This window comes from Rhinopithecus roxellana, chromosome 13 (assembly GCF_007565055.1).
Source record: "Rhinopithecus roxellana isolate Shanxi Qingling chromosome 13, ASM756505v1, whole genome shotgun sequence".
Taxonomy (NCBI): domain Eukaryota; kingdom Metazoa; phylum Chordata; class Mammalia; order Primates; family Cercopithecidae; genus Rhinopithecus; species Rhinopithecus roxellana.
The window spans coordinates 134,976,947-134,988,983 of NC_044561.1; the positions used below are offsets into that span (position 1 = coordinate 134,976,947).

The window sequence follows — 12,037 nt, forward strand, 5'->3', positions numbered from 1 at the left end:
GCCATGAACTACGCCCCCGCTTCCAGTCCCCCCTCTTCCAGTTCCCCTCCTGCAAGCCCCAGGGGTATATCCAGGGCAGCCTTACCTGCCTGGAAGACAAGTGGGAGACTCATCCACACCACTCACCACGGGTGGGCCAGGCTCAGGCGTGTCCTGTCTCTGGCTCTATTGTCTGACAGGGACAAAGCTCAGTCCATGGAGGGCTGGGGGCAGAGGAGGAGAAGGGCAGTCTTTTTTTTTTTTTTTTTTTTTTTTTTATTATACTTTAAGTTCTAGGGTACATGTGCATAACGTGCAGGTTTGTTACATATGTATACTTATGCCATGTTGGTGTGCTGCACCCATCAACTCGTCAGCACCCATCAATTCATCATTTATATCATGTATAACTCCCCAGTGCAATCCCTCCCTCCTCCCCCCTCCCCATGATAGGCCCCAGTGTGTGATGTTCCCCTTCCCGAGTCCAAGTGATCTCATTGTTCAGTTCCCACCTATGAGTGAGAACATGCGGTGTTTGGTTTTCTCTTCTTGTGATAGTTTGCTAAGAATGATGGTTTCCAGCTGCATCCATGTCCCTACAAAGGACGCAAACTCATCCTTTTTTATGGCCGCATAGTATTCCATGGTGTATATGTGCCACATTTTCTTAATCCAGTCTGTCACAGATGGACATTTGGGTTGATTCCAAGTCTTTGCTATTGTGAATAGTGCCGCAATAAACATACGTGTGCATGTGTCTTTGTAATAGACTAATTTATAATCCTTTGGGTATATACCCAGTAGTGGGATGGCTGGGTCATATGGTACATCTAGTTCTAGATCCTTGAGGAATTGCCATACTGTTTTCCATAATGGTTGAACTGTTTACAATCCCACCAACAGTGTAAAAGTGTTCCTATTTCTCCACATCCTCTCCAACAACTGTTGTTTCCTGACTTCTTAATGATTGCCATTCTAACTGGTGTGAGATGGTATCTCATTGTGGTTTTGATTTGCATTTCTCTGATGGCGAGTGATGATGAGCATTTTTTCATGTGTCTGTTGGCTGTATGAATGTCTTCTTTTGAGAAATGTCTGTTCATATCCTTTGCCCACTTTTTGATGGGGTTGTTTGTTTTTTTCTTGTATATTTGTTTGAGTTCTTTGTAGATTCTGGATATTAGCCCTTTGTCAGATGAGTAGGTTGCAAAAATTTTCTCCCATTCTGTAGGTTGCCTGTTCACTCTGATGGTAGTTTCTTTTGCTGTGCAAAAGCTCTTTAGTTTAATTAGATCCCATTTGTCAATTTTGGCTTTTGCTGCCGTTGCTTTTGGTGTTTTAGACATGAAGTCCTTGCCCATGCCTATGTCCTGAATGGTACTACCTAGATTTTCTTCTAGGGTTTTTATGGTATTAGGTCTAACATTTAAGTCTCTAATCCATCTTGAATTAATTTTCGTATAAGGGGTAAGGAAAGGATCCAGTTTCAGCTTTCTACTTATGGCTAGCCAATTTTCCCAGCGCCATTTATTAAATAGGGAATCCTTTCCCCATTTCTTGTTTCTCTCAGGTTTGTCAAAGATCAGATGGTTGTAGATGTGTGGTATTATTTCTGAGGACTCTGCTCTGTTCCATTGGTCTATATCTCTGTTTTGGTACCAGTACCATGCTGTTTTGGTTACTGTAGCCTTGTAGTATAGTTTGAAGTCAGGTAGCGTGACGCCTCCAGCTTTGTCCTTTTGACTTAGGATTGTCTTGGCAATGCGGGCTCTTTTTCGGTTCCATATGAACTTTAAAGCAGTTTTTTTCCAATTCTGTGAAGAAACTCATTGGTAGCTTGATGGGGATGGCATTGAATCTATAAATAACCTTGGGCAGTATGGCCATTTTCACGATATTGATTCTTCCTATCCATGAGCATGGTATGTTCTTCCATTTGTTTGTGTCCTCTTTGATTTCACTGAGCAGTGCTTTGTAGTTCTCCTTGAAGAGGTCCTTTACATCCCTTGTAAGCTGGATTCCTAGGTATTTTATTCTCTTTGAAGCAATTGTGAATGGAAGTTCATTCCTGATTTGGCTCTCTGCTTGTCTGTTACTGGTGTATAAGAATGCTTGTGATTTTTGCACATTAATTTTGTATCCTGAGACTTTGCCGAAGTTGCTTATCAGCTTAAGGAGATTTTGGGCTGAGACAATGGGGTTTTCTAAATATACAATCATGTCATCTGCAAACAGGGACAATTTGACTTCTTCTTTTCCTAACTGGATACCCTTGATTTCTTTCTCTTGCCTGATTGCCCTAGCCAGAACTTCCAACACTATGTTGAATAGGAGTGGTGAGAGAGGGCATCCCTGTCTTGTGCCAGTTTTCAAAGGGAATTTTTCCAGTTTTTGCCCATTCAGAATGATATTAGCTGTGGGTTTGTCATAAATAGCTCTTATTATTTTGAGGTACGTTCCATCAATACCGAATTTATTGAGCGTTTTTAGCATGAAGGGCTGTTGAATTTTGTCAAAAGCCTTTTCTGCATCTATTGAGATAATCATGTGGTTCTTGTCTTTGGTTCTGTTTATATGCTGGATTATGTTTATTGATTTGCAAATGTTGAACCAGCCTTGCATCCCAGGGATGAAGCCCACTTGATCATGGTGGATAAGCTTTTTGATGTGCTGCTGAATCCGGTTTGCCAGTATTTTATTGAGAATTTTTGCATCGATGTTCATCAGGGATATTGGTCTAAAATTCTCTTTTTTTGTTGTGTCTCTGCCAGGCTTTGGTATCAGGATGATGTTGGCCTCATAAAATGAGTTAGGGAGGATTCCCTCTTTTTCTATTGATTGGAATAGTTTCAGAAGGAATGGTACCAGCTCCTCCTTGTACCTCTGATAGAATTCAGCTGTGAATCCATCTGCTCCTGGACTTTTTTTGGTGGGTAGGCTATTAATTGTTGCCTCAATTTCATAGCTTGCTATTGGTCTATTCAGGGATTCAACTTCTTCCTGGTTTAGTCTTGGGAGAGTGTAAGTGTCCAGGAAATTATCCATTTCTTCTAGATTTTCTAGTTGATTTGCGTAGAGGCGTTTATAGTATTCTCTGATGGTTGTTTGTATTTCTGTGGGGTCGGTGGTGATATCCCCTTTATCATTTTTTATTGCGTCTATTTGATTCCTCTCTCTTTTCTTCTTTATTAGTCTTGCTAGCGGTCTGTCAATTTTGTTGATCTTTTCAAAAAACCAACTCCTGGATTCATTGATTTTTTGGAGGGTTTTTTGTGTCTCTATCTCCTTCAGTTCGGCTCTGATCTTAGTTATTTCTTGCCTTCTGCTAGCTTTTGAATGTGTTTGCTCTTGCCTCTCTAGTTCTTTTAATTGTGATGCTAGAGTGTCAATTTTAGATCTTTCCTGCTTTCTCTTGTGGGCATTTAGTGCTATAAATTTCCCTCTACACACTGCTTTAAATGTGTCCCAGAGATTCTGGTATGTTGTATCTTTGTTCTCATTGGTTTCAAAGAACATCTTTATTTCTGCTTTCATTTCGTTATGTACCCAGTAGTCATTCAGGAGCAGGTTGTTCAGTTTCCATGTAGTTGAGCGGTTTTCATTGAGTTTCTTAGTCCTGAGTTCTAGTTTGATTGCACTGTGGTCTGAGAGACAGTTTGTTATAATTTCTGTTCTTTTACATTTGCTGAGGAGTGCTTTACTTCCAATTATGTGGTCAATTTTGCAATAAGTGCGATGTGGTGCTGAGAAGAATGTATATTCTGTTGATTTGGGGTGGAGAGTTCTATAGATGTCTATTAGGTCCGCTTGGTGCAGAGATGAGTTCAATTCCTGGATATCCTTGTTAACTTTCTGTCTCGTTGATCTGTCTAATGTTGACAGTGGAGTGTTGAAGTCTCCCATTATTATTCTATGGGAGTCTAAGTCTCTTTGTAAGTCTCTAAGGACTTGCTTTATGAATCTGGGTGCTCCTGTATTGGGTGCATATATATTTAGGAGGGTTAGCTCTTCCTGTTGAATTGATCCCTTTACCATTATGTAATGGCCTTCTTTGTCTCTTTTGATCTTTGATGGTTTAAAGTCTGTTTTATCAGAGACTAGGATTGCAACCCCTGCTTTTTTTTGTTCTCCATTTGCTTGGTAGATCTTCCTCCATCCCTTTATTTTGAGCCTATGTATGTCTCTGCATGTGAGATGGGTCTCCTGAATACAGCAGACTGATGGGTCTTGACTCTTTATCCAGTTTGCCAGTCTGTGTCTTTTAATTGGAGCATTTAGTCCATTTACATTTAAGGTTAATATTGTTATGTGTGAACTTGATCCTGTCATTATGATATATTAACTGGTTATTTTGCTCGTTAGTTGATGCAGTTTCTTCCTAGCCTCGATGGTCTTTACATTTTGGCATGTTTTTGCAATGGCTGGTACCGGTTGTTCCTTTCCATGTTTAGGTCTTCCTTCAGGGTCTCTTGTAAGGCAGGCCTGGTGGTGACAAAATCTCTAAGCATTTGCTTATCTGTAAAGGATTTTATTTCTCCTTCACTGATGAAACTTAGTTTGGCTGGATATGAAATTCTGGGTTGAAAATTCTTTTCTTTAACAATGTTGAATATTGGCCGCCACTCTCTTCTGGCTTGTAGAGTTTCTGCTGAGAGATCTGCTGTTAGTCTGATGGGCTTCCCTTTGTGGGTAACCCGACCTTTCTCTCTGGCTGCCCTTAAGATTTTTTCCTTCATTTCAACTTTGGTGAATATGGCAATTATGTGTCTTGGAGTTGCTCTTCTGGAGGAGTATCTTTGTGGCGTTCTCTGTATTTCCTGAATTTGAATGTTGGCCTGCCCTACTAGGTTGGGGAAGTTCTCCTGGATGATATCCTGAAGAGTGTTTTCCAAGTTGGTTCCATTTTCCCCCTCACTTTCAGGCACCCCAATCAGACGTAGATTTGGTCTTTTTACATAATCCCATACTTCTTGCAGGCTTTGTTCATTTCTTTTTCTTCTTTTTTCTTTTGGTTTCTCTTCTCGCTTCATTTCATTCATTTGATCCTCAATCGCTGATACTCTTTCTTCCAGTTGATCGAGTCGGTTACTGAAGCTTGTGCATTTGTCACGTATTTCTCGTGTCATGGTTTTCATCTCTCATCTCGTCAAAGTCATTCTCTGACCAGCTTTGATCCGTTGCTGGTGATGGACTGCGCTCCTTTGCAGGGGGAGATGCACTCTTATTTTTTGAATTTCCAGCTTTTCTGCCCTGCTTCTTCCCCATCTTTGTGGTTTTATCTGTCTCTCGTCTTTGATGATGGTGACGTACTGATGGGGTTTTGGTATAGGTGTCCTTCCTGTTTGATAGTTTTCCTTCTGACAGTCAGAAGGACTGTCTGTTGGTCTGTTGGAGATTGCTTGAGGTCCACTCCAGACCCTGTTTGCCTGGGTATCAGCAGCAGAGGTTGCTGAAGATAGAATATTGCTGAACAGCGAGTGTACCTGTCTGATTCTTCCTTTGGAAGTTTCCTCTCAGGGGTGTCCTCCACCCTGTGAGGTGTGGGGTGTCAGACTGCCCCTAGTGGGGGATGTCTCCCAGCTAGGCTACTCAGGGGTCAGGGACCCACCTGAGCAGGCAGTCTGTCCGTTCTCAGATCTCAACCTCCGCGTTGGGAGATCCACGGCTCTCCCCAAAGCTGTCAGACAGAGTCGTTCGCGTCTGCACCGGCCCCCGCTGCTTCCCCTGTTGGTCTTCAGCTGTGCGCTATCCCCAGAGGTGGAGACTACAGAGACAGGCAGGCTTCCTTGAGCTGCTGTGAGCTCCACCCAGTTCGAGCTTCCCAGCGGCTTTGTTTACCTACTTAAGCCTCAGCAATGGCGGGCACCCCTCCCCCAGCCTTGCTGCTGCCTTGCGGATAGATCGCTGCAGACTGCTGTGTTAGCAGTGAGGGAGGCTCCGTGGGCGTGGGACCCTCCCAGCCAGGTGTGGGATATATTCTCCTGGTGTGCCTGTCTGCTTAAAGCGCAGTATTGGGGTGGGAGTTACCCGATTTTCCAGGTGTTGTGTGTCTCAGTTCCCCTGGCTAGGAAAACGGATTCCCTTCCCCCTTGGCTTCCAGGTGAGGCGATGCCTTGCCCTGCTTCAGCTCTCGCTGGTCAGGCTGCAGCAGCTGACCAGCACCAATTGTCCGGCACTCCCTAGTGAGATGACCCCAGTATCTCAGTTGAAAATGCAGAAATCACCGGTCTTCTGTGTCGCTCGCGCTGGGAGTTGGAGACTGGAGCTGTTCCTATTAGGCCATCTTGCTCCGCCCCCCCCCCCGAGAAGGGCAGTCTTGGTCACCAAAGGCGGCTCCGTCACGTCCAGGGCACCCTCCAAGGCCATCAGAATGAGAATCAGATTGAATTCTCATTTGCAATACAAAAATGTTTATTTTCAATCCAAATTCTAAATGAGAATTGGTAAAAAAATAAAAATAAAAATAAAAATAAGCTGGTCAGTAATATAGATGAGTGGGGTTGACACTTCTTCTTGTCTTTGTTTTTGAATTTCAGCCTCCATGATTGTTCTTTGTTGGGTCCAGAAAGAGTAAAATAAAAGTTGGCATTTCTAACTGAATCACGATGCTGGCGGAAGGCCTCATCTCAGCCTCCTTCCAGCCCAGGGAGTTGGAATTAACCCACAGGCAGCTTCCTAGGGTCTGCAAGTTGGCTGTGTTCTGTGATGTTCTCTGCGCTCAGACCTGCAGGACTTGTTCCCCAGTGAAAATCCGAGCTCCTGAAGACAAGGGAAGGCCTGAGAGGGGGTGCTGGTGAGCGCCCCTTCTATCACAGGCTCACCTTGCTTTCCTAGGAACACTCTGTGGGAAATTGGGGCACTGCCAACCCTTCCAGCCCTGCTTCCTCAACCCCAAAACCATGGGCAGACTCCAGTCCCATTGCTCCACCTCTTCCTTGGGTAAGTGACTCTGTGTCTCCCAGCCTCAGTTTACCAGTTCCAAAGCAGGCATACAAATACCATAGCACTTACCTGGGTGCTCACAGATTGATGCAAGTCTTCGCTGCATGCATTCTCTTAAGTTCTTTGAACAGGACCTGCCACACAGAGCTCCCACTAAACCCCAGGTGTTAGCCTTGTCAGTCAGACCTTTTGCACAGTGAACTCTTTCCCTGAAGAGTTTGCAGGCTTGAATCACTTTTCAAAGGCAGCATTTTACAGACTTGTAGGGTGAGTATTTTTCACCCACCTCCTCCGTGCATCCTGTCTGAGGTTCCCCACCTGGCAGTGCCAAGGTAAGTTGGTTTGTTCAACACTTTTCTGGGAAGCTGAGTGGCAGGCTTCCCAGAGATGTTTGGGATGGAGCCTTCCGAGCCCTGGAGCCTGGAGCTGAGGTGTGGAGCGCAGCCCCTGTTGGAACTGGATTCCACAGGCTCTGGGCACCCTGTGGCTTTTTTTCCCCTTCGTGATCTTGTTTTCTCCCAAACCAGTACTTTCTTAAGGTTCAGGTCAGTGCGCAGGGCCGGGACGCCTGGACACAAGCTGAGCATGAGATGGGCGTCTGGTGCATCTTGACCGGCCCCAGTGGTATGCCGGCCCCGTCGGCCCCAATGCACACATTTCCAGGGCTCCTCTCTGCTGAGCAGCCCTTCTCTGTCAGCCAGATACTTAACTCTGTCCAAAGATGGCACCAAAAATCACATCTGGCAATCCAGCATTTGTGTCTCAGGGTGGGTGCCATCCAGTCTGCCTGTTGTGGCCTCTCAGGGCCAGCATCCCACTAGAATCTCCATCTTGGGCACCAGTGACCCAGAGGGGCAGCCTCTAAGTAGCTGCCATTCAGGCTGCTGGGGTGGCCCAGGCCAAATACCAGCACATCCTCCTTTAGACGCAGGAAAGCTTCTAGTCAGCAAGGAGGTACCACTTCCTGGTAACCCCTGTACTGTCCAGACTGCAAAGCAGCCCATCCTTTTCTTAGGACTCTGAAAGGGCTCACGATTGTGGTGGTCTCTCTGACACAGGGAGGGAACAGGAAGTGACACCCCTCTTCCATCTGCTTCCTCTCTCCTGTTTCCTTGTTTCCTCAATCCTTAGGTTCAGGCCTTTGAGCCAATGTTCAGACTAAGTTCATTAAGACTCTGCTCAGTGCTGGGCAGCAGACCAGTCCTTGGGCATGTGCTTACACACCCAAACACACTTTCTCATGAGCACACAAATGCACACACACATCACATGTGCATGCACATTCACACACAAGCATGAAGGTTAACACACACACAAGTGCAATTCCATAACACATGCACATTCACACATAAGTGTGTGCACACATATTCACAGGAGCACAAGTCCACACCCATTGACACATACAAACACGTCAACACAATGTGCATGTTCACACATGTTCATGTGTGCACATAAAACATGCACACACAACACACATAACAGTCACCCATGGACACAAACATATATGTATTATATGTACACATGCATACATAGCACACATGTACACACATGCAGTTAGGAACATGTGTGCATTCATGCATGCAAAATACGCACTCACATGACCACACAAATATGCACAAATGGGCACAGGCCCAAACATACAGGCTTGCACAAACCACACATTTGCAGGTATGAAACCATGGCAATGCACACAAATATTCACACACATAGGCACACACAGAAACATGTGCACAAACATTCACACACATGCACATGAGTACATATGCACACTGACACAAACATGGGTGTAAATACACAGACAGGCACACAAAGATGCACAAACGTGGATGCAGATATGCTGAAATATTCACACTCGTGCACACGTTGCATGTGCACACACAGCTGCATGCTCACACACAAGATGCACATGTGCATTCACACACATAGTGTTGTTCAATTAATTTGGGAAAGAAAGAATGCAGTAATCTCAGAGAAAAAGCTCCCAGCTAGAATTCCATGAGATCAGGCAGCCAAGGATTTCTGGTGAGCAAGAAGCTTGCTTAAATCATTGTTTCCATCAGGCTGTGTTTATGAAGCAATTTATCTTACAGAGAGAGACACATGCAGGGGGGTGTATGCACGTTTGTGTTTACGTGTGGGGGGTGTGTTTGTATGTGTGTTCCTTCCTTTCTTCTTAGAAAAGAAAAAAAAAAAAAGACAAGTTGGCAATTCAGTGACACCCATTCACAGGCCATCAGGAAAAGAGCTAAGCCAGAGCCCCTGGGCCTCTGGGTCCTGGAGTCTGGCAGGGCCGGCACTGCCCTCTCCTGTTGAGAGAAGATATAGTCACTTGCCAGCTAGAGCCAGCCACTGTCGTTTTCATCCCAGTCCAAGATTTCTGGTAATAGCATTTTCACTTTTCTCAAACATTGCACCAGTCCCTCTCCATAGGGCCCCTGCCTGGTGTGACCTCCTATCCATGCCCACCTCCAGCCACTTCCAAAGGGTGGCCAAGTACTGCCAGGAGCCCCAAAGTCCTGGTTCCCCAAGCTGGGGCTTCCTGAGAGCCCCAGGAACTGTCTGTGTCACCCCAAAGGCTGCCTTCTCCTGGGTCTAGGTGGTAGGGCCTCAGACAAAGAGGGGAGGTAGGAGAAAGCCAGGAACACTGTGAACTTCTACAGAGCAGGAAACCCAGTGTGTGTGGTCAATGTCCTCCTCTTACCCTTGCTAGAACAGCCGCAGAAGTGAAGAGGAAGGTAGGGTGGGCCCTAAGCCATGTCAACCCATATCAGCTGATAGAGTTGCTGACACTATCACATGCCTTCATTTTGCCCATGCCTGGCCCTGGGGACCAGACTCTACTTGTCCAGGGACTTCTGAAAATTTTGGCTTCCCAGTTAGCAACACCATGGGGGAGGAAGGTGGAAACATCAGTGGCAAGCCCGTTCTCCAAGAGAGGGTTGAGGCACTGTGGGATCTGTCCAACTGGCCCAGGGAAAGGCACCAGTTGCTTTGCCAATCTGTGCTGGTCACTGGAGGCCAGCCCTGTGATGGGCACATGCACACTCATGTATGTTTCCATGTGCTCATAGTGTGCACATGTGTGTATACTCACACATGCACACTGGCAGAATAAACACAAACCAGCACCCTATCACATGGACACTTATGCACACAGACACACATGAACACACATGCATATATGTGTGCATGCACACAAGCACACATACACAATACATACGTATGAACCCATGCCTCTGCACATGCACCCCCACAGACTGCTTTGGGCCCCAGCCCCAGCACTGCTCCTCCATGTGCAGGGTTTCCTGGTAATTTTATACCGCATTTGTCTCTGCTTTCTACTGATGTTTTAGGTGAGGTCTGCCACAAGTCCTCTCCAATCTGTAGCTCCTACGTAGCTCTCCAATCTGAGCCTGTACAGGCAGATACACTCTGACTGCTGCATGCAGATTAAGTACAAGGACTGTGGCCAGACGTTCAGCACTACTTCCTATCTCAACAAGCACCCAGTGCTTCTGCGAGGGCAAGAACCATTACACATGGGGCATCATCTTTGTTTCTGACCTGCTCTTGACCCCCAGCCTCATGATGGACAAGACGAAACCTTCGCTCAACCACATCACCCTGGGCTTCACGGAGTACTTCCCCTCCAGGCTACACCTGGGAGCCTGCCCTTCTCCATGGCTCCTCCTGCATTCCCTGTGATTGCCCCCGGCTTCCCAGGCATCCTCCCTTCATCCTTGTACCCCTGGCCACCTCTGCTACCTTCCACACCACTGCTCAAGAACCTTCTGAACCACACCCAGGACGCCAAACTCCCCAGTCCCCTGGCAAACCCCGCCCTGCCCCTGGTCTCCACCATCAGCAACAGTAGCCAGGGCTTCACAACAGCCACGGGACCAGAGGAGAATTTTTAGAGCCACCTGGAGACTCCTACACGGAGAAGCTGAAGACAAATAACAGTGATGTGTTGAATGGCAGCGACTTTGAGGACGTTAACAGGACCATGAGGACCCACCTGAACATGACCATGGGGACAGGCTTGGACCTGGACAGTGACCCCAACATGGACAAGGGCAGTGGTAAGTCATCCGAGGGCAAGCTCGAGTTTGGGAGTGACTCAGCACCTCTGGGGGAACCAGTTTGGTGAGGTGCCTGTCCTCTATTCCCAGCACTCGTTCTTCCTGCCACCTGACCAGCAACTGCTGACTGCAATGGGCACTGCCTGGGACTCCATCAAGGCCATTGCATCCATTGTTGAGAAGTACTTTGGCCCGGGCTTCATGGGGATGCAGGAGAAGAAGCTGGACTTGATGCCCTAACACTCAGCATTCCCTTTCCACCCCTCTCTCCAGCTGCCTTCTCTGGTCCAGCTCTCCCCAACCCACAGAAGTCAGAGGGTCCTGGTCCTGCCCAACTTTCCCCACTCCCTTTACCCCATCACAGAACAAGCCCTTACCGACAACTTGCTGGTCAAGGCTGAACCAAAGTTGCCCCAGGATGACCCCAAGGTTGGTGGCTTCAGTGTCAAGTGCCCCTTCCATCTCACCAGGAAGCCAAAGATACAACGCCCATCTTTTTCATGCCCAAGGGCCCCCCAGCCCCAACGTTCAGTGGGGAGCAGCCTCTGGACCTCTGCATTGGCAGCTAGGCCTGCACCAGACAGTACAGTGGGAGGTAGGCACCTCAGAAGAACCACAACTATGTTGAGCACAAGCTGGGAGAAGGAGAGGCTCTGCCACTGGTGTGCCCAGTGCAGATACCCCAGCAGCCCCTGGTGCACTATGAGGAGCCCTTGCCATTATTTATGAACCCCATCTACAGCTATTCAGTGCCAAGGCCTCACCTGATCTCCCTGGTGTGGGGCCTGTAGCAGGCGCTGGGTGGGCTCAGTGAGAGATAGTGTCTCTTTCAAAGTTCCTCAAGGTTGTCCCCTGGGTTTTGCTCACTTCAGGAAGATGCCTCGGTTCTTGGCAGGAAGGGGAGACAGGGTCTCACTCTGTCACACAGGTTGGAGTGCAGTGGCACGATCTTGGCTCACTGCAGCCTTGACCTCCCAGGCTCAAGCAATTCTCCTGCCTCAATCCCACAAGTATCTGGGACTACAGGCGCACGC

General features: G+C 47.1%; 1 pseudogene; it reads left to right on the top strand.

Annotated features, from left to right (window-relative positions):
* Window positions 1-9,808: 9,808 nt before the first annotated feature.
* On the top strand, window positions 9,809-11,794 carry LOC104674989 (annotated as a pseudogene).
* Window positions 11,795-12,037: the final 243 nt, after the last annotated feature.